This window comes from Crocodylus porosus, unplaced genomic scaffold (genome assembly GCF_001723895.1).
Source record: "Crocodylus porosus isolate Cpor-Errol unplaced genomic scaffold, CroPor_comp1, whole genome shotgun sequence".
Classification (NCBI taxonomy): domain Eukaryota; kingdom Metazoa; phylum Chordata; order Crocodylia; family Crocodylidae; genus Crocodylus; species Crocodylus porosus.
In genome coordinates this window covers 34,681,939-34,702,284 of record NW_017728914.1, presented here as the reverse complement: position 1 = coordinate 34,702,284, position 20,346 = coordinate 34,681,939, and the positions used below count along the sequence as shown (strand labels likewise).

The 20,346-nt window shown below is 46.6% G+C and overlaps 1 long non-coding RNA gene across 1 annotated transcript in view; it reads left to right on the top strand.

The window, feature by feature from the left end:
- Window positions 1-17,384: 17,384 nt before the first annotated feature.
- The window catches only part of LOC109310300, a 13,125-nt gene continuing 10,163 nt past the window's right edge, over window positions 17,385-20,346 (top strand). Inside the window, exon 1 of the long non-coding RNA XR_002101189.1 lies at window positions 17,385-17,480. This is a non-coding gene — a long non-coding RNA (uncharacterized LOC109310300). The remainder of the gene's footprint in view (window positions 17,481-20,346) is intronic.

The window sequence follows — 20,346 nt, the reverse complement described above, 5'->3', positions numbered from 1 at the left end:
AAAGCAGAGGGACTATCAGGCTGTTGCCTGCTCGATTCAGCAGTCAAACTTGTTATCCGTCAGGACATGGTATTTGTTTCTGCAAAACCCCTGCAGCCCTTTCAGCTGTCTCTGAAGTAAAAATAATAACCAAAAAAAAAAAAAAAAAAAAGGAGAGGCAGGAGCCTCACAAAAAGTTCAACCTCAAGTCGTAAAAATGTTACTGGTTTTAAAGAAAACAAACTGACTGGGGAGAATCAGAGCTAAAATTATCTGTGCCCCCAGGCACCCTCCACACATCTGCTTGGGGCCATGCGAGAGCTTCAACAGGCTGAAGAGCATCCCTGTCCCTAATGGCATCCAGGCTGCTATTGATGCCTCCGGCATCTTAAACTGCACAAGGCCATAGGAAATCGCTGATTGATCGGAGCCGGGAACCAGAGTGGCACACCGAGGCCCGTCTAGCTCTGGCTCTGGTCTGGTCTGGTCCAACACCACTCGTTGAAACGACTTGACCACGTTACATCAACGAATTGCCACTCATAGTGACCGTCGGATCACAGCACGGCCTCATTAGCGTTGGATCAGCGTGGCTAAACGAACGAGGGCAGTTGCCGAGTGTTAAAAAAAAATAATTAGCATTCATTGAACATCAGATAGGACAAGCAGGTCTGTGGCCCTAGCTATGGATCCTGCCCCTGCTCTGCAAGACTTAAAATTCATGTCCCTTCTAAGCTTCCCTTACCGTCAATGCAACCTCGTAACATCCTATCGGGTCAACACAAACGTAGTATTTTTTTTCCATTGAAACATGCATTCGGGTCAGATGAAGCCATTCAGGGAAAGCCCCCCCAAAAGCACCTGAAAAAGGGGAAAACGTTTCAAAATTTGCCTACATTTAAATTGAAGGAGGTCGTCTCTCTCCAACATGTTTGGGTTTGCGTCTAGTGAACTATTTTGCATTCAGTGAAACATTTCGGGACCGGCTTTTCCTAGCAACAGGAAACCTGAAAAAAAAGTCACCTTGTGAATATCCAATATGAATATCCGTGTTTTCTTATACTTTGGCTTTCCCAGTGAAGCCAAAAATCAGCTAGTTGCTCAATTGTATTTAAAGCCTCACGTCCTTCTTAATTGATCCTTGTTACCATGGTCTCTGGACAACTCACGGCCATTAATGGATTTCCTCTTCACAACGCCCACGTAATGCGAGGGGAGTGCTGTCCTCGGCTAACCAATGTGACACTTAAGCCCAAGGTGAATTAAATGAGTAGCCCAAGGCCTTAGGAAGTCTGCGATGAGTCCAAAGTTGAACTCTGCTCTCCAAAGCCCCGATTTAAGGACCTCTCAGCTTGACACTCCTTCCTGCCCCTACCCAAGACTTGGTGCTCCTCCGTCCTTCGCACAACTGAATTTGGCTTTTCCTAGCACCTTTCCTTTTTGACGTACCCTGTGCTGCTTTGCAGATCACAGGGTTACACACCGGCGCTGCAGCAACGGCATCAGCAAATTCAGCCGGCAGTATGGAGCTTGCTCTCTGTCTTTTGTATCGCAACCCGTTTCTGTTAAAAGAGGCAATATTGGCCGAGACATTGAGTGTATCTTCTACTTATTGGGAAGAGTGTAATGAGATCTTTAACTTCTACCTGCCCAGTCAAAAGAGATGAGCAGATGGGGTTTGATGTAACATCTCATCTGAAGGATGTCACCTTGCATACAGCAGAGTCCTCCTTAAACGCTGCACTGCCGTGTCATCCTTGATAGGAGCCTAAGCCATGACGTTCAATTCAAACCCCCGACCTCCCAGCCCAGAGGCAATAGTGGTACCTGCCAAACTGAACTGCTCTGTCACAGCAATCATCATTTTAAACTAAGCAGCCCAAGTGGGAGGAGGAAAAAAGTCACAGGTAAGGGGTTGGTTTTTTTTTTGCTGAGGCTGTGGCTTGAAGAAATCTGCACGCCCCAAAGAAATAGTCAATCAGTCATGAATCCCTGTCCTCTTCCCTCCTATATTTGCTAAAACCCTGCCTTTAAGGCCCACCAAGGTTTGCAGGGCCAGCAAATATGGGCCCTCCCTGCAGCAAGGCCGTCAGCGTTAGAGCACAGCGATGCTCTGATCTCAATAGTGGCACTTGGATGCTAAACGGTGGCGGGGGACCTCTCTGTTTTTAATGCATCCTTTCTGCAGGCACAGTAAAGTATAGGAGAGGATGAGCGGCGTGCAGAAGGCACTCGGTAAAACTGAAGGGAGAGTATTTGAAATGTCTTGAAAGGCCGTGCTGTCCATACAAGAAGTGCAGAACCGGCGGGACTCGCCGCCGCGGAAAGCCACGCGCGGGAGAACGGAGTAGGGTTCGAAGGGGAAGCGGGAACGTGTCGAGATAACAACGTCGCCCAAAGGACACGCGACCTCACGCGCTCAGCTCCAACTGCCCTCGGTTAGATAGTAGGGCGAGAGCCATCCTCGGCACGAGAGCAGGCCAGACCCATGTCTCCACACCAGCCGACGGGCTGGGCAGCAGCTCTGGGGGGACAGGGGACAAGAGGCTGAACAGGAGCCGGCAGCGTGCCCTTGTGCCAAGAAGGCGACCGGCATCCTGGGCTGCATCGGCAGGAGCGGTGCCAGCAGATGGAGGGCAGTAATTCTTCCCTCTGTTCAGCACTGGGGAGGCCACATCTGGAGTCCTGTGTCCAGCCTGGGGCATCCCATGGATAAAAGATTGGCAAATTGGATGCTTATCTTGCTGGGATCCTATGACCCTAGCTGACTTCCTGCCCTTTGGGCAGGGGGCTGGACTCGATGATCTCCCGAGGTCCCTTCCAGCCCTGATGTCTATGAAATCTATGAAAAGATGTGGGCACATTGGAGAGAATCCAGCAGAGGGTGATGAAAATGGTTGTGGGGCTGGGGGACGTGACTTGTGAGTAGAGGTTGAGGGAACTGGGCTGATCGAGTCTGCAGAAGAGAAGACCGAGGGGGACTGAACAGCAGCCGGCACCTCCCTGCAAGGGGGCTGCAGAGAGGATGGAGCTGGGCTGGTCTCAGTGGGGGCAGACGACAGGACAAGGAGCAATGGGCTCCAGTTTCAGCAAGGGAAGTTAAGGTTGGATATTAGAAAATTTCACACCAGGAGGGTGGTGAAGCAGTGGAACAGGTTACTCGGGGGGGCGGTGCAGTCTCCATCCTTGTAAGTTTTTAACACTCAGCTAGACAAAGCCTTGGCCGGGATGATGTAGTTGGGGCTGGTGCTGCTCGGAGCAGGGTTGGACTAGATGTGACCTCCTGAGCTCCCTCTCAGCCCTCCTTTTCTATGACTTTATGACTCTATATTCAGCCTTGATACTATTATGCTGCTGCATCATGGGATCGGTTTGTTCCTGGCAGCTGGGACCTTTTGCTGGTGTGCGTGGCGGGGGCTGCACCGCAGCCACTTCTTCCTGGCCCGCAGTGCTGGTGAAAAGCACCTTGTGTTTCACCCTGTGAATGGAGGCACCCCCGTTTCCTCCCAGCCGGTCCATGAGCCGCGCGAGGGAGAATTCCTCCGACTCCGGCTCCCCTTCTTAGCTGCACATCTGTAGAGACACCAATGCAGACTCGCACTCCCGAGGAGCTGCTGTATTTCTAGGGTGTAATCTCTGCTGTATTTCTAGGGTGCAAAGGATTCAGACACATAGCTGTGCAAAATGTGCACGCTTCATCCACCCCTCCCCCCAGCCCATGCCAGGCTGCAGTCTACAGGCTGAGCGTGCCCCCAAGCCAGCAGGCAGAAGGGGCCCTCTTGTCACATGCTAATGAAGCAAAACCACTACGTGGCTGTCATTAGCTGCCATTGTTCCCGTGGAGGGTGAGCAATCAGGAGATGCAAATTCCTCTAATTATATCAAGCAGCAAACAAGCAAGTGGAGATGTAATCTGTTATTCGGTCTGGAAGATGCCCCCGCAACTGCTCAGATTCCTGCCGCTGCAGGGGAAGGAAGAAATGACGGGGCTGCCGGCAGTGTTAATGAGGTCCTGCTGGTTTTCCCAGCGGGGAGGAGGATGCTGTATCCATGAGGGAGTCTCTGGAGGGGGCTAGGCAGGGCTAGCAGGAAAGGGCATGAGCCTACTTGTGGGGGGGCAGAGGGAAAAGTCTGCTGAACACTTGCTGGAGCTATTGCGACAGAGTCTAAAAGAGGGATTCGATCCAGCGGTTCTTCCCTGCCCGGGGTACCGCATTATACAAACCCGAGTTGATGGGGGGTGGTGGCTGTTTCTCATAGCACTGCAATGGGAGTGAAGCGAGAACCTGATCCTACATCCATCTTTCCGATCCCTAGAATAGGATCTGGATCAGGCACTTAGTGCTCCTGGCAGCAAGGGGCTAGTCCCCTTTGCTAGATCATGATGCAGCCGGTGACTGTTCATGCCTTTCTTGCCCTCTGCAGCCCTGCAGGTGGTAGGAGGATTACTGTGCTGCAATGCCTCCTAGGAGCCCTAGTTATGCACCCGTGGTGCTAGGCGCTGTGCAGACGTAGAACAACGTCTTTGCCCCAAGGTGCTGACAATTGAAGCGTCCTACCAGGCTCAACGTATGGATGCACGCAGGCATCTGGGGGGAGGAACAATGAGGGAACGCTGGTCTGTGATGAGCCATGGCACCAGCAGCTGTCCACCTAGCCAAAGGTGGGATTTCGGAAAGAATTTGGAGGAGGACGACAACCCTGCGGCTTTGCTGACACTTTGAGGAAGCCCCTTGCGTTACTTTTCTCCGAGTCATTGCCACTACAACATGAGGCTGTACATGGCGATTGCCACTCTCATCTGCAAATGGGATGTTGAGTCTGGCCTGTGAACGGGAGCTCTCACCCCTGCAGTGCCACCCACTGCATTCCCCCGAAGCAGAGCTGGCTTTTATTATAGCAGAGGCACAAACCAGAACCGTGCAATCGAGCACCCCTGAGATTTGGAGAACGCAGCTCCAATTCAGAGCTTTCTGCCGCAGACACTTTGCTTGCTTTCTATATTTATTGCACCCTTCATCTTTACATCGACCCAGCCATTGGCATGCACTGCAATGGACACAGATGGGAACGTTCATGGTCATTATTCTTTGCTTGGCTAAAATCCCTCCACAGCTGGACTTCGGTGTAGCTCCGCACTTTATATCTATGAGTGCCAGGATGCAAAAAGTACAGCAGCTTTGGTCTCTAAGAGATGTAAGCTATTCACATGGTGACCCTGGTTTATCTAGCACCATCTCAGCAGTGAACCCCTTCAAGAAAACAGGGGATCAGGACATTTGTGGGCTCTGGAGAACACCGCCTAGAAACTAGAGATGAGGTAAAGAAGTCACCTTGAGGACGCCTTCTCCTTCTGGCTCTCAGGATCCTGGTTTCAACACTGCTAGGTAACAGCAGCGATAGCCCTTAAGCACTCCAGCTTTGGCAAGATCAGTGCAAGAGAAGATGAATGGGGCTTTCTTCTCAGCCATATTACAGGGGCACTGTGAAGGGATATAAATATGCCCTTAACCTCCTTGAACATGTATATCATTGACTTGGTAGACCCCAAAGGGGTAAAAGTACTAATTGATGGGTTTCTCCATGCTGTCTACTCTTACGCACATTGAGATGGAGCTTGGCAACACTATCAGGTTCAGCAGCAGAAGATGGATTTGAAGATGGGGAAAAAAGGAACTAGAAGACCAAAAAATGCCAGAGAAAGCACAACTTAAGTCTTGATGCATGGGTGCCCTGGCTGGAAAGGACCCAGACACCAGTAAAGAATCAATCTTGTGATTCCAGAAAGGATGCTGGTAAATAAGACACACAGATTTTATGCAGAAATAGATTTGTTTCGCAGGGCACCCGTCATTTATAATGCTGATTATCACATTAGTCACATCTACCTCCTTGGATGATCAAATATGCATGCATTTTGAAATATGGATGCAGGGAACAGTGCTTCATAAATCTCTCGGAAGCAAAACATCTCATGGTCTGAGTGGCAAGAAGGTGCATCTGATAGGTGATTTCCAGGAGGTTAAAGTCATTCAATAGTTTCAGGGAAGGAGTTGGCACAAGAGGTGAATTTGACTTTTTGACAGCACATCTGGACTCATGAAATGATGACTTAATGTAAGACCAGTGCTTATGTGGATCCTTTTTACCGCGCCAAAAAAGACAAACAATTTGTTTTGTTACTGTCTACTTTTATTAGTAAATTAATTGAGTCTGAATTAAGGAAGGTCATTAGAAGGAAATGAAGAAATGAACAGAACGCATTTGTATTGGCAAGACAAGCAAGAAGCAAACTGTGAGAAAGGTTAACGTGCTAAAAATACCCCAGAACAATGGATCATCCTTTCTCTGCAATTTTTCTTTTACCCTTGCATCAGTGCCGGCTTCATGGGAACTTATTTATCTCCTTCATTGCCTTCTTTATTTATACAGCAGGAGCAAACATGGGCTATTTAGACTGATCAACTGAGCAATCTCATCAGTGAGGGAATGCAATCTAAGGGAGTTTAATAATTCAGTCAACCCTTTAAAAAATCGCTTACTATCCGGGACATTTCATTTTCTTGTTACCAGCTCTCTCCCTGACACATTTTTTCCCGCAAGAGGGCTGAATCTTAGCATGGAGCCAGTGAATGGTCTGTACAACATGACAGGGTAAGTTTCCTGCCATCTACTAGACAGTGAGACATCAGATGGTTTCAGGCACAGGATATTCGTGGCCTGGAAAAATCCAAGGATTTTTGGGAGTCAAGGAGAGGGCAGCTGTGATAAATGTGTGTTATGTAGAAAAGAGGTAAAGTGCGTGAACAAACTTGGTTACTTCCCAGCCCAGGTCGGTGTAGGCTTGGGTATACTGTCTTGCAAGACAAATGTAAATGGTGCCAAGCAAAGAAGATTTTCTACACACAAACCAAACTCCATATAGTTTCATGGACAATTTAGGAACTCTTCTACTTCAAATCTTTTCTATCTATCTATCTATCTATCTATCTTTGTGAGTATGTTCAATGTATTCAATATATATTCAATATGTAAGTATGTTCATTAAGGATCTGGAAGGTGGGATGGATTGCATCCTCAGTAAGTTCGCAGATGACACGAAGCTGCGGGGTGTAGCAGATACACTGGAGGGTAGGGCTAGGATACAGCATGATCTAGACAAATTGGAGGACTGGGCCAAAGGAAATGTCATGAGATTCAACCAGGACAAGTGCAAAGTCCTGCACTTAGGAGGGAGCAATCCCCTGCACCGGGACAGGCTGGGGGCGACGGGCTGGGCAGCAGCTCTGCAGACAAGGACCTGGGGGCGACACTGGACAAGAAGCTGAACAGGAGCCAGCCGTGTGCCCTAGTTGCCAAGAAGGCGACCGGCATCCTGGGCTGCATAGGAGCGTTGCTACAAGATCAAGGGAAATGATCCTTCCCCTCTATTCAGCACTGGTGAGGCCACATCTGGAGTCCTGCGTCCAGTGTTCAGCTCCCCACTATATAAAGGATGTGGACAAGCTGGAAAGGGTCCAGCGGAGAGCAGTGAAAATGGTTGTGGGGCTGGGGGACATGACTTGCAAGGAGAGGCTGAGGGAAATGGGCTGATTTAGTTTGCAGAAGAGAAGACCGAGGGGGATTGAACAGCAGCCGGCACCTCCCTGCAGGGGGGCTGCAAAGAGGATGGAGCTGGACTGGTCTCAGTGGGGGCAGATGACAGGACAAGGAGCAATGGGCTCAAGCTGCAGCAAGGGAAGTTGAGGTTGGATATTAGGAAAAGCTCCCTCACGAGGGGGTGGTGAAGCACTGGGACAGGTTACCCAGAGAGGTGGTGCAGTCTCCATCCTTGGAGGTTTTGAAGACCCGGCTAGACAAAGCCTTGGTGGGATGATGTAGTTGGGGCGGGTCCTGCTTGGAGCTCTGGGGGTCCCTTCAAGCCTCATTTGCTAGGATGATTCTGTGTGTGTGTGTGTGTGTGTGTGTGCATTTACACACACAGACACACATTCTATGTGTGTGTGTATGTATACACACACAGAGAATCATAGAATTGGATATACACGTAGGTGTACATATATGTATGTGTGTGTATGTGTGTTAAGTATAAATAATGTGTATGTATGTATATATGTATGTGTATATACACACACACACACACACACACATATTATTTACACCTACAGACATACACACATACACATACATGTACGTGCACACACATATACACATGCACACACCTGCCCCTTTCCCTTCTTTTTCATCAGTTATTAATTCTTAGAGAGGATATTTCTGTGATAAAAAAATTCTGCTTAGCTGCCCTTGCCAAGGCAAAAACACCCACTAGTAAAACCTGTTTGATGCGTAAGTGCAGATAGGTGACGATAAGCTGCAAAAGCCCATACTTCCCAAACGTAACTGTGGAGAGAAGGCTGAGTGATAAGGTGATAAATAAATGTATTTCCAGGACATCTCAGGAGGCCTTTTGGTGACGCAAGTTTTTGTCATTCACAAAATACTGAAGGTTTTATTTGCTAAAAATCTTTGAGATCCCTTATTAGTGAGTTTGAGCTCATCAATTCTTCCCAGATTTTCCTTCCTCTAATTTCAGACGTTTAAATATGCGGGGCTGAACACAGCAGTTCTTATCCAGACTAAATTACCCCCAAAATCAATGGGAGTTGCGTCTGCTTCAGTGCTCTGACAAGGCTCAAGGACACGGCCCATTGGGTAATATTTGAAAAGCTAAAGTTTTAATTATGCCAATTGACTATTAAAGAAGACATGAAGAGCAGCTTGTCCCCCCTGGAAACTGCAGAAACTAATTTTATTTGGGAACAATTTCTTCCTGCTTTAACAATTCAATCTCTTTCCCTTTCTTCTTTCTTTATTGATAAGGATCTTTTAATGAGAAGAAGATCATCTTTGAAAACCCCTCTTGGCTATCGCTGGCCCATCACTTGCTGTCACTGTCTTTTCAATGAATAATTTGTATATTTTAGGGCCGGGAGGAACCACTGTGATCGTCCTGTCTGACTTGCAGGATCATAGAGACCTCCGTGATCCATGCGTGGAGCCAAATTACCCGCAGTTGAAATAAGTTTGATTCAAGAGGCGATGGGTGAAGCCCTTCCCTGTTCAAATCGGTTCCTGTTTTGCTTTCTGTTTTGCCTGAAGCGTTTGCCACACTTGGTTAATGGCTAATTCCTCTTGTTGTTCACAGAGGTGGTGGTTAGCCTTGCTAGTCTGAAGTCAGGCAGAAGATAGCATTTGAGGACGCAGGTGGTTGCCTTTCTGAACCAGTGACTCTCTAAGGTGCCGCCCTGCCCTACCTTCCCCTCATCATCTCCTTATGTTCAATTTTCATGCGTCTAGCTTCCAGTTTAGGCCTTGCTAGATGAATATCTGCTAGGTGAAAAGATCTAATATCAAGTTCCTGGAATACGAGCCCAATGCTGTGGGTCGGGTATAAGTCTGGGGTTCAAAAGAGCTGAACCCAAACCCCTGCTGTGCCCCAGACCGGTCTCCGGACCTCAGTTTCCCATCTGTGCCATCAGGCATAATTTCCCTTCCTTATATGACAAAGGTTTTGTGCAGATAAACTCATGGATGTCTTTGAGGCCTTCAGACACTATGGTAGGGGAGGGCCATATGAAGACCTAAGGGAGACAGAGATTAAGCCACCTTTTAATATTAACTTTAAGAAGATGAATGTAGCAGTCTCAGCAATGCTATAAAAGGCAGTTATGTCCCCTATCTAATTATAGTTAATCTTTTCTCCATTTAGGGCTGGAGAAGTCTCCTAGCTCACTTATTCTGCAGATACTAGGAGGAATATAAACTTAGTGCTCTCTGGTGTATTAGGGTGAGGAGCTGGCAAATGAAAAAACACGAAGTATTTGGAAGCTGTTTGGGGTAACTTGCTTAGCACCGATTTTGTAGAGAGTCACAGGCAGAGAAAACGTCATTACCACAGAGTTAAGGTTGTACTGAGGTGACTTATGCCCTTCCAAAATATGAGTTAAATGGCACTGAAACTTCAAAAAGAAGAAAACGAAGCGACTTAGACTTAAACATCAGCACTGGCGCAAGTTGAGGCCTGACCTACACTACAAAGTTTTGTAGCACACATCAAACATGCTTTGTTTGCTGTTCAAGCTACAAATTGTAAAAAAAGAAAGACAGGAAAAAAAGCAGACCATTTTGCATTAAAATCTCTTCTGTACAATTGCTCATCAAATAATAATAGTAAAAAACAGGTTTGTGAATCTAGTCTTGAAGAGCAATTTTAAATGCTTGAATATGATTGACTGCCCTATATGAGGGTCATCCTGTGTTCGTTTTTCATGGTGGGTCTGTGCAAACCTTTCCCACTCCTGAGTTTTATAAATTTATCCTGCGGGTGATTTGCTAGATATATATATTTTTGCCAGCAAAGGTTGCTGTATTTAGGGATTGGATTCTTTCTCCACATCCTTCACACAGAGCTTTTTGGAAGCTGTGCTATTGGACTTATTTGCCTTTCAACCCATTTGTATCAATTAACCCTCGTTGGGGGAAAAATGGTTAACGGTTGACTCGATCTATGTCTTCTGACTTACGTCTCCTCAACCGTATAAATCCATAAAGGCTTCTTGAGCTTAGCAAGCCCCAAACGCTTCTGATGGCTTTGAAATGTGCTAAGAAAGATTCCTCTAATGTCCCTGTAATGTTTGCTAAGGGAAAAATGATAGTAGAAAAAGTCATAAATTATGATATCGCACTCACCAGAGGAAGCGATTGGAGGGTCCCAGTGCCAGCTCCATCGCACCCATTTGGAAAATGCAGTAAAATAAAGATCCTGTCAAAGATGGGAACGGTGTGTGGGGGCCATGGTCTGATGTATGGGATTGAATGGTGCGCGGATGATTGAATCTACTCGGTAGGAGACAGGAGGAATGAAGGTTACTTAGTACAGCTATTCCTTAAGAAAACGTTGGTAGAAAAAGATCTGTCCCCCACGCACAGAAGTTTTCTTCTGAAAATGAGTTGGGTGTGAAATGCATCAGCAGCAGCAGCTGCAGCATCGTTTTATTGCATGAGCACCAAAAGCATTGTCAGAGACTAATATCCTGAGAAGCTTTGCACTGCGGGGAACAAAAAGGCGGTGCAGTGCTGGCCACAGAAAGCTTGCAGTCTAAATATCCTCTCCATGACTCTCTTTGCTGTTTTGAGGCTGGTCTTTGCCCATGAGTGACATTTTTGGGTGAGAAGACAGGGAAAATGGGTTCTTGTGCATTCTCCCGAATGCCAGGTGAGGTCTGTGGTGAGCAACCTTGCAGAGGCACTGAGAAAGCCCTGCCTCTCCCTTGCCTTCATATTGCTCCTGTCTCTTCGAGGAGCCCCTGAGCCCTTGCGAATCTGGACTATTTGGAGCTGAGATCTTGAAAATCTGGCCCACGGGAGGTTCATTCTGGTTCATTTTTATTTTGCAGCAAGGCACCTTTAAAACAAAAGTATTGATGTTGGGCTTTCCCATTAATGAGCTGGGAGCAGCGATTAAAAATCATTTTGCATTACGCTGACATTTTCCTACAGGGTTACCAGTCATCGATTTGAATTGTCCCACTCAAATGTATATAAGCCAGCAACTTCCTCGAGCAGCGAGCCTGATCTGAACGTTGGGCCAAGATAATTAAGGCACGTTTATCACTTTAGACCACGGCAATAAAATCTGCTTTGGGCTGTGCAAAAATAAAAATTGTGAGGCACAGATTTTTGCTCAGGCCAATTGCAAACAGTTACCAGGGCTGTTCATAATGATCAAACGCTGCTACCCACGTGCTTCAAAATAAAGGAGTGCAAAAAATCCTACCGGCCTTGCTTTTTTCCATGGCACCTGGGATAGCATCACTCACGATTCATTACATTGCAGATACAATTTGGGCCTGAGGAGTTTGCCTTATAGATCTCGCTAAGAGGCCTATCTGAGTCTCTGTACAATGGCCCTGGTTTTCTCTCTCTCTGACTATATATAGTGTAACAAATGCTACCTCGATTCTTCTAATAAGCCTGTGGATGCTCAACAGTTCAGCAGAATCACACTTCAAGCACTCTTTCTTTACTGGCTTTCTGAGAATAATGCAATAAGGGAACAATGCCGAGAAGTTTAGATTTCAGCTTATTTTTTTGTGTTGGCTGGTATGACCTGGCTGGGCTAAGACTTACAGGTGGCGGGGAGTTTCTTATTTGAGCCCTGAGTGAAGTCACTGGCTGTGCACTGACTTTCAAACTCATACCAAAGGGCTTTATGCCATACAGAAAGGACATGTAAATGCAGACCATCTGCAAACCTGACCTGGCACCAGAACTGGAGGAAGAGGCGATCGATTCACAAGACCACATGTCTGCTCTCGAGAGGCCGATGATGTCTCATGAACCGGGCACCGTTCTTCAAATGAAATGTTGAGCAGGGGGATTATAGTCCCGGCTTTACCATTAACCTGCTATGGGACCGTGGTACATGTCTGAGTCTTTCCCAGATGCTTACACTGATGGAAACAAGCACAGGATTTCATAGACTTCATAAACATGACCCAGGGGCAGGCAGTCAGCTGGGGTCACAGGATCCCAGCAAGATAAACATCCAAATGTCTCTTGAAGACGTCCAAAGTGGGTGCTTGAACCACCAGGATGGGGAACATCTCTTATTCCTGTACTGTTCCTATTAGAAATCAACGCTCTTCCCATCTATGAGAAACATGGAAATCAAACTTGACTTGAGGGAGGTGGTGCTCTCTCTGACCTTGGGGGCCTTCAAGAGGAGGCTGGATAGATATTTGGCAGCACTCGTTCCTGCCCGGGGCAGGGGGTCGGACCTGATGGTCCCTTCCGACCCTGAGCACTATGATACTATGATAAGGGAGCATTGGGCTATAATTGAGCCGTAATGCCTGATTTTGAGTTGAGTCTTGCAGAAACGCTCATTTTTATTCAGGTGGAAAAGGTCTTTTTTTCCCTAAAATTGAACCTGAAAATGTGAAGTCAAACTTATACGCACCGTCTGCATATACTGTTTGGTGCCTAGCGCAATGACAACCTTGAGTTTATTTGGGGACCTCTGGTGCTACTACCATAAATTATGCTAGAGCTCATAACTACGGATCAGAATGGGGTAAATCCCCTGAAAACTACAAATTAGTTTCTCAGCTGGCAGTACTTCCATATAGGTCCATCAGCAAGAAAACTAGCTATTAAAAAGATAGATGCTCCCTCTCGCCAGAATTCGATCCTACCCTCCTCATATTCTGGTACCCTTCTCATTAGTGCAGCATCTGAGCTCCTTCCACAAGTATATGAGCTGATGTAGCTAGCATATTGTCACATGGAGTTCGCTTTCCCTGGGGTGATGAAATGCTGTGAGATTATTTTTAAATGCATTTGCTTCTTTGTTTTAAGACTGCTTATTAAAGGGAAGGTCAAAGAAGTGCATCTTGTCCTTGGAAGAGAAGGTGGCAAGGTTGGAGGTGGTTTGTAAATGCGTTGTGCAGCGGTTCTTCAGTTGACGCTATGTGCGGCCTTGGCGTTTCCACCAAGATCTAGGAACCACCAGGAATGATTAGTCGGGTCACAGGTCTCTCTCATCCCCATGCAAAGAGATCGTCGCAGCGGCTTTGAGATCCTCAGCTTGCATAACTGTCACTGCTCCACTGACAGCAATTAGGCAGCGGAGAATTGGGCCCAGTATATTCAAATGCTGGCAAGTTAAAAATTACTGCAGTCGCTTCCTCCTGCTCAAATGCATCATCTCCAGCATTTCTGGGGAAAAGAGAGGAAATCTACCCAGCTAACACGAGGACTTTAAAATGAGAACTGACTAAAAGCACTGCAATTTGCATTTCAGGTTTCAGACTCTGGCATGAGCTTGCTTGTTCTTCCCAAATAAATATAGGTTTAACCATATACACAGAGGTATGGGAATCAAAACATGCATTAAAACACATAAGCCCTTTTATCGCACTCTCGCTAGCCTCATCATGTGACACAAATCTTGCAGACAATTCCTCTTGAGCAAACAAGATTATACAAAATCCATTGCCATCGCAAGCACCACACCGCTTAGGAACGCAAGGGAAATATATAGTGCTGAACGCTCCATTTATTTTGTGCATCTTATTCCAATATTACCCACAGAGACAGGGGTACAAGGTTTTTTAAAAAAAATTTATAATAATAAAAAAAACCACAACAAAAAAATCCGACACCATGAAAGTAAGATGGAACTGGCTATTTATAACTGCTTTGTCGGAAGTGGTGACAGGTATACTTACAGAGTAGAAATTAAAGGGCTTATTTCGGTGGCATTTCTTCTGTTGTTCCAGGGAAGATAATAGATTGAAAGCATTCCTGACATATCTCCAGAGAAAAGACGCTTCATTGGGCTGTTCAGGTTATTTTCAGGTTGATTAAAAGCTGCCTCCTCCAAATCACAGCAGGGCTGCACAAGGGCTGCCAGTGCTCTGGATCACCTGGAAGACCCAGTTCGTAGCAAGTGTGGAGGTTCAAGCCCAAGCCTGCTGGGTAAGGCAGGCACTCTGCTACACTTCTGCCATTACACCCTCAGCTCTGGCCTCCCACACGTGCCCTTTGCTTCTAACATATGAGACTTGTTCCTATCCTGAATAAGACTGCTCCCAGCCAAGCCGAGCTCTACGGGCACATCTATACACACATCTATACATTTACTGTGCAGTAACCAAAATTACTGCGCCGTACGGACACGCTTCTACATGTGCACGCCCGTACTGCACAATAGATGTGGTGACTTCCGCCGACTTGAGCATAAATTCGATACCTGCATCATGCAGGTATCAAATTTACGACCGATTAGTTACGGCGCAGTAACACACATGTAGATGCCTTACTGCGCAGTAACACTGTATGTGTGGAGTAACTTGGGACTAACTTTGGACTAACTTTCCCAAGCCAGTCGACACACTGCATTAATGCACTTTAACGCCTGCACATATAGACGCTGGCCTATTCCTACTTACTGCGCAGTAAATTGAAGCCGGCATAAATGCACGTGTAGATAGGCCCTATGAGTACATCTCAGAGATGGCAACACTTTTTTCCTGAGCTGTGCCCACCCTGAAACCATGAGCTGTGCTGATGGATTTGGGGCCAGGGAAGAAAGGTCCTCTGGGAGCTAACGTGAATTTGTCGCATGTTGTGACATGAGACCACACTCCAAGCACCCATCTCCCTGAGATGTCAAGCTGTCCCTCAGCTTGGAAAAGTCATGTGTGAGCCAAAGCTACCGATTACCCCAGGAGCATCCTGAGATGCCTCTGACACCCAGAAATGCTTCCCTTCCACCTGGTGCTTGGGGTGACTGGTCCGAAAACCTTTTCATAATGCAGAAGCCCCAACACGCTACTCCCATTTGAAACACAGCCAAGCACCTCCCCACTCTCAAGCAGCAAACAAACAAATGGACGGGCACTAATGGAAATTTTTTTTTAAAGCTTTTAAGAGCAAAGTCTAAAGAATGGGGAATGGAGGCAACAATAGCTCAGTTGTTTCACTTGCTCCCTCATTGATTGGACTGTTTGAAATAATGTTGGCTTGTTACCTAGCAACGTAGAGCTTATTGCTGGGCTACTTACAACCTAATTCTCATTTGTTATAATTTGTGTAATCAGAACTGATCATAAATAAAACCTGAATACAATCAGCTGGCTTATGTTTGCAATTAGAATCAATCTAAATCAGAAGAGGACGTTAACAACTCAGTCCTTAGTTCTGGCTGACTTAGTCCTGCCCAGATATACCTTTTGCACACGTATTTACTGCATTCTCCTTTAACAGCATCTCTACCAAAGGACGCATGTGTTGAATTTAGCTGGCCACCCACCTCTTAATAACGCTCACAACTTAACCAATTGGTACCAACATCTGTAACTCTGGCCAAGTCCCACAGGACTGCTCCTTTCACCTTTGTATCAGAGGAAGCTTTCATAGAAAGATACTATATTACCAGAGCTCCTAGATAGTTTATGTCTTCCTAATTATTCAGTTTTTCTTTCTCCCTTATATTAGTCATTTTCTGTTTAATGAATACGGGCTCCATTCAGTGGATCGGTGGATTACTCCACTGAGAGGACTTTATCATACAATCACAGGGCATGAGGGTTGTGAGGGACCTCAGGAGGTCACATCTAGTCCAACCCCCGGCTCAAAGCAGGACCAGCCCCAGCTACATCATCCCACCCTTTCCTTTACTGGAAGTATGTTCATTTATGGCTGCTGAAGATGTGGCCCGGTATGTCTGTCAGCTCTCTAGATTAGGGCCAAGAGTGCTTTCAGTGCCGTGATTTAGGTGGCATCCGGGTGCCTTCATGAATGAACATGGTCCCTTCAAATAGGATGGTGTGGGTGTTCGATGATCATGCTGTTCAGGACTCAACAAGGGAAGAGATGGCTGTAATAACCATAATACTGGAGATCAAAAGCCTCAGCGATGTCTGAAAGCCAGGGAACAAGGACTGGTTGTTAAGTGGACGGGAATGGATCATCTTCTAGGTCCTAGTTCCCAACACGCTGATCGAAGCAGGTAGTAATTTTTTCCAGTCCTAGACTAGGCATAGGTCACTTCCTTTAGTGTGCTAGCTAAATTGTATTGGATGAGATACTGGGGGAGGGGCTGAGTCCAGGCTCCACCTACTTCGATAGGAAAGGGAGTGGTTCCTCATGGAGGCCCTTTGACCAATAGGGAAATAACCAGCCCCTTGTACTGCCCTTTCTGGGTCACCCACGTGGGTGAGTACAGAGGCTTTGCCTTCCTTTCCTTGTGGTATATATTTCCATGATCTTTTTTTTCTTTGAAATAATAATAGACTTTCAGAAGACTCTTTCTTTGCAGCAAAAACAAATTGAGCGATTTACAGCATAATGCATTAATTCAGGTCCCCCCACGTATGACATAAGAGTCTTGTCTTGTTCTAGCTGCCTGATTGCCAGAACTACTTAACTTCCTCCCTTTCATCCAGAGAATTCACAGGAGTACAGGCTTACTCCATGAAATGCCTTGTTCCTTCTTCGTTTCTTCCCTGTAAAACAAAACCCCACATTATACTTTAAAGGGATGAAGCCACGAACTAGATTGTGAAATGCAGGTGTGTGCAATTGTAGAAGACACCACACATAGTCGTCTGCCAGTGGTGAAATGCCCAGTTACCATGTGGCTGGTGTTATGCCAGCATCCTCGTAGCAAAGCTGGGGAGGCTCTGAGTTAAATCAGTGCATTTTTGCTTTATTCAAAATGAACTTTCTGTGACTACCAGCAGTCAGGACAGAGCAAAAAAGAAACCCAGACTAGCCCGTGTCACTTTTGACATGAACGAACACACTCAGCGCAAGCCACACTGAGATGTAGAGGGTGGGATGATGTAGTTGGGGCTGGTCCTGCCTTGACCAGGGGGTTGGACTAGATGTGACCTCCTGAGGTCTCTCCCAAGCCTCATTCTCTATGATCCTATGTGTCACTGGGCAGCACAGAGAATTGATGAAGGACTGGGCTGTGGCCTTATATTCTGCCCTAAGGGCTGACCCACGGCTGCTCTGCTACTGGAGAAGAGCACAGCCGAAGTGGCTGAGAATCACCATTCCTCTACAACTCTTTGCTTGCTTCAAGGAGGAAGTCAGTTTGCCCTTTTCTGTTTCCTGTTCTCCTCTCCAAGGCTGGTGTCATACTTGGGAGTGAATGGGAGCCTTAATTCCTTCCCTCCTTAATTCTTGGCATAATCACGTAAAGGCTGGAATAACCTAACCCCCAAGAGAATGCCTGCCTATGGCAAGGGTGGCCAATATGTGCCATGCATGCCACAAGCAACACAGACAGCCTCTGTGTATAGCACGTGGCAGATCAGGGAGGGGACAGGCAGGACAGTGGTAGATGGGGCAGGGAGCAGAAAGCAGAGCAGCAGCTTCGCCAGGGGAAGGGGGTGGGGAGGGAGTATGGGACTAATTTATGGCACACCTGGCAAACAGGCTGACCCCCACTGGGCTATAGGATTGCATAACACAGAAAGCAGATGGACACCTGGGCTGTGTCCAGATGAGCATGGCCATGCATGTGGCACTGCAGATAGGCCCTTGCAACACACCACAAATTCAGGCATTCCCTGCACTGCGACCTTGCAGTGTGGGTTGTTTTTTTTTTTCACCTTTAGTGGGGCCAAAAAAAAAACATGCGGAAAAAAAGTGGGCTGGTGCACGTGGCAGCAGTGCGTGCCACCCAAAACCAGCCATGCTTCAGCTGCCAGCCCAGGTCCCAGCTGCAGAAGCATTGTAGCTGAAGCTTCCCCAGGCCCCAGGACCCCAGAAGCTAGTGGGGCAAGGACAGTGCTGGCCCCAGCCTCCTCCACACCACCCGGGGTAACCTGCCACATGCCAGAGAGCACGTGGCATGGACGTTTCCCAGGATCGAGTAGCAGCAGCATAAGGTGTGCCACTGCTTCTGGTCCCTGGGGAAACAAATGTCTGTGCTCATGTGGATGTGGCCTTAGGCTCCACTTTGACTAGCATAAGTCAGACAGGCCTTGCTAATACCTTTTCCAGCAGTGGGGCCAAGTAAGCATAGAGGAAAGGAGGTCCAAAAGCAGCTAATAACTCTTTCTCCTTTCTGCTACTCTGGAATGCTGCTCCTGAACTACAGACATCTTAAGCACTTACAAAACTACTCCAAGCTTATAGATACCCTCACTAAAGTTGCTAGTGGCAAACATGAAAAAAAAAAATCCATATAACTAAGGATGACCTTTTCCTCTTGTAACTTGAGGCCTGGCTCGGGCGCTGAATTCCTGAGCTTCGCTGGAGCAGCCGAAAAGGGAACAAACCACGTCCTGAAAATGAAGCATCCGTGATAACAACAAGCGCCGTGGTCGTGCGTGGTGTAATTACCAGACAAGTTATTTCAGAACCCCTTTTGCACCCTCCTCCTTTCTGGGTAGATTTACTCAGCTCTTTGAAAGCCAGAGGCAAATATAGCCGCATTGCTTTGTAAATGACTGCACATGCTGTCTCCTGCTGGGAAAAATATGGGATGCTCGGGAATGGTAGCAAAAGCTATCACTCACTGTAGCATTTTCCAGAAGCCATTCCAAGGTGCACGGAGTTCTCTCCAGTGCCATCACAGTCTTCCCCAATGCACAAGGTTGTTGGTGGCTCCTAACAAAATTGTAACAGGAGTATAATAGAAGAGGTCCCTCCTGTCTCTAGGTCTGGTGGCCTTTTTTTTTTTTTATTAAATAAATGAAATATTCAAGGCAGGAGGTTGTAGAAATGGTTGATAGGGAGGCTGAACCTGACTGTGACTTTCTTTTAGAGCTGATACTTTGCCATACCAGGGTTAAACTTGGTTCCTGTGGGGGTTTCCTTTTTTCAGTATAGTTTCTCTTTTCATATTTAATTGTCTTTGGAGGTGGAGAAATGTACTGTGTAGTTGTGGCTTTTCAAAGCACATTCTGCTGTAGCTCAGAAAATGTCTCTGTGGGTGTTATGTCCTGGAAGGAACCTGTCTATTGTCTAGGTTCAGGACTTTGGAAAGTAGAATCAACTGCTTAAGAAAAATGGCATGGAGCAGATACTGGACTGGGACTTATGAGTTGATTCCTGGACCTGCCGATTCAGAACTCAGTTTAGGGCTCAAGTGTTTCACATACCTTGTGCCGTGCTCCCAAGATATGGTGATCTCCACCCCTAATACACCTGCGGACCTATTTGGTATCCTTTATTATTAATAATGGTGTTGACAACTGTCATGATTTTATTGGTCATCTCATAATCTTTGGCATTTTCCCAAAAGCTCCAGCTCACAGATTCATGTGATGAGGTAAAAATCCCAGTTTGCATTTCAAAAAGAAAAGTTTCTAGCTCTTCTTGTTGGTGTCTGAAGATGTGACTTGAATACATCTTAAAGGCTTAGGAATGAAAAGACAAAACATGTGCATTTAGTTAACTGCATTGTGTTGAAGCTGATCTCATGATCTGTGAATAACTGATATGGGAACTGCAGTTAGAGTAGAATAAATATTTATATCATAATTCCTCGGGGAAGAGCCCAGTGTTTAATTCGTGGGTGAAAACTCTTGTCCCTCGGACTGGTATGTCTGGGTGAAAAGCAACCTGTTTAAATTCACTGATGATACCAAAATTTGGGGTGAGGTGAGCATGCTAGTAGGGAGGGAAAGATTGGAGCAAGATCTGGATAGGTTACAGGAGTGGGCTGACATAAACAGGATGTGTTTCAATACTGACAAGTGCAGGGTGCTGCACGTGGGCTGAGTAACCAGCAGCACACTTATAGAATGGGAAACTCCCTTCTTGGGAGCATGGAGGCAGAAA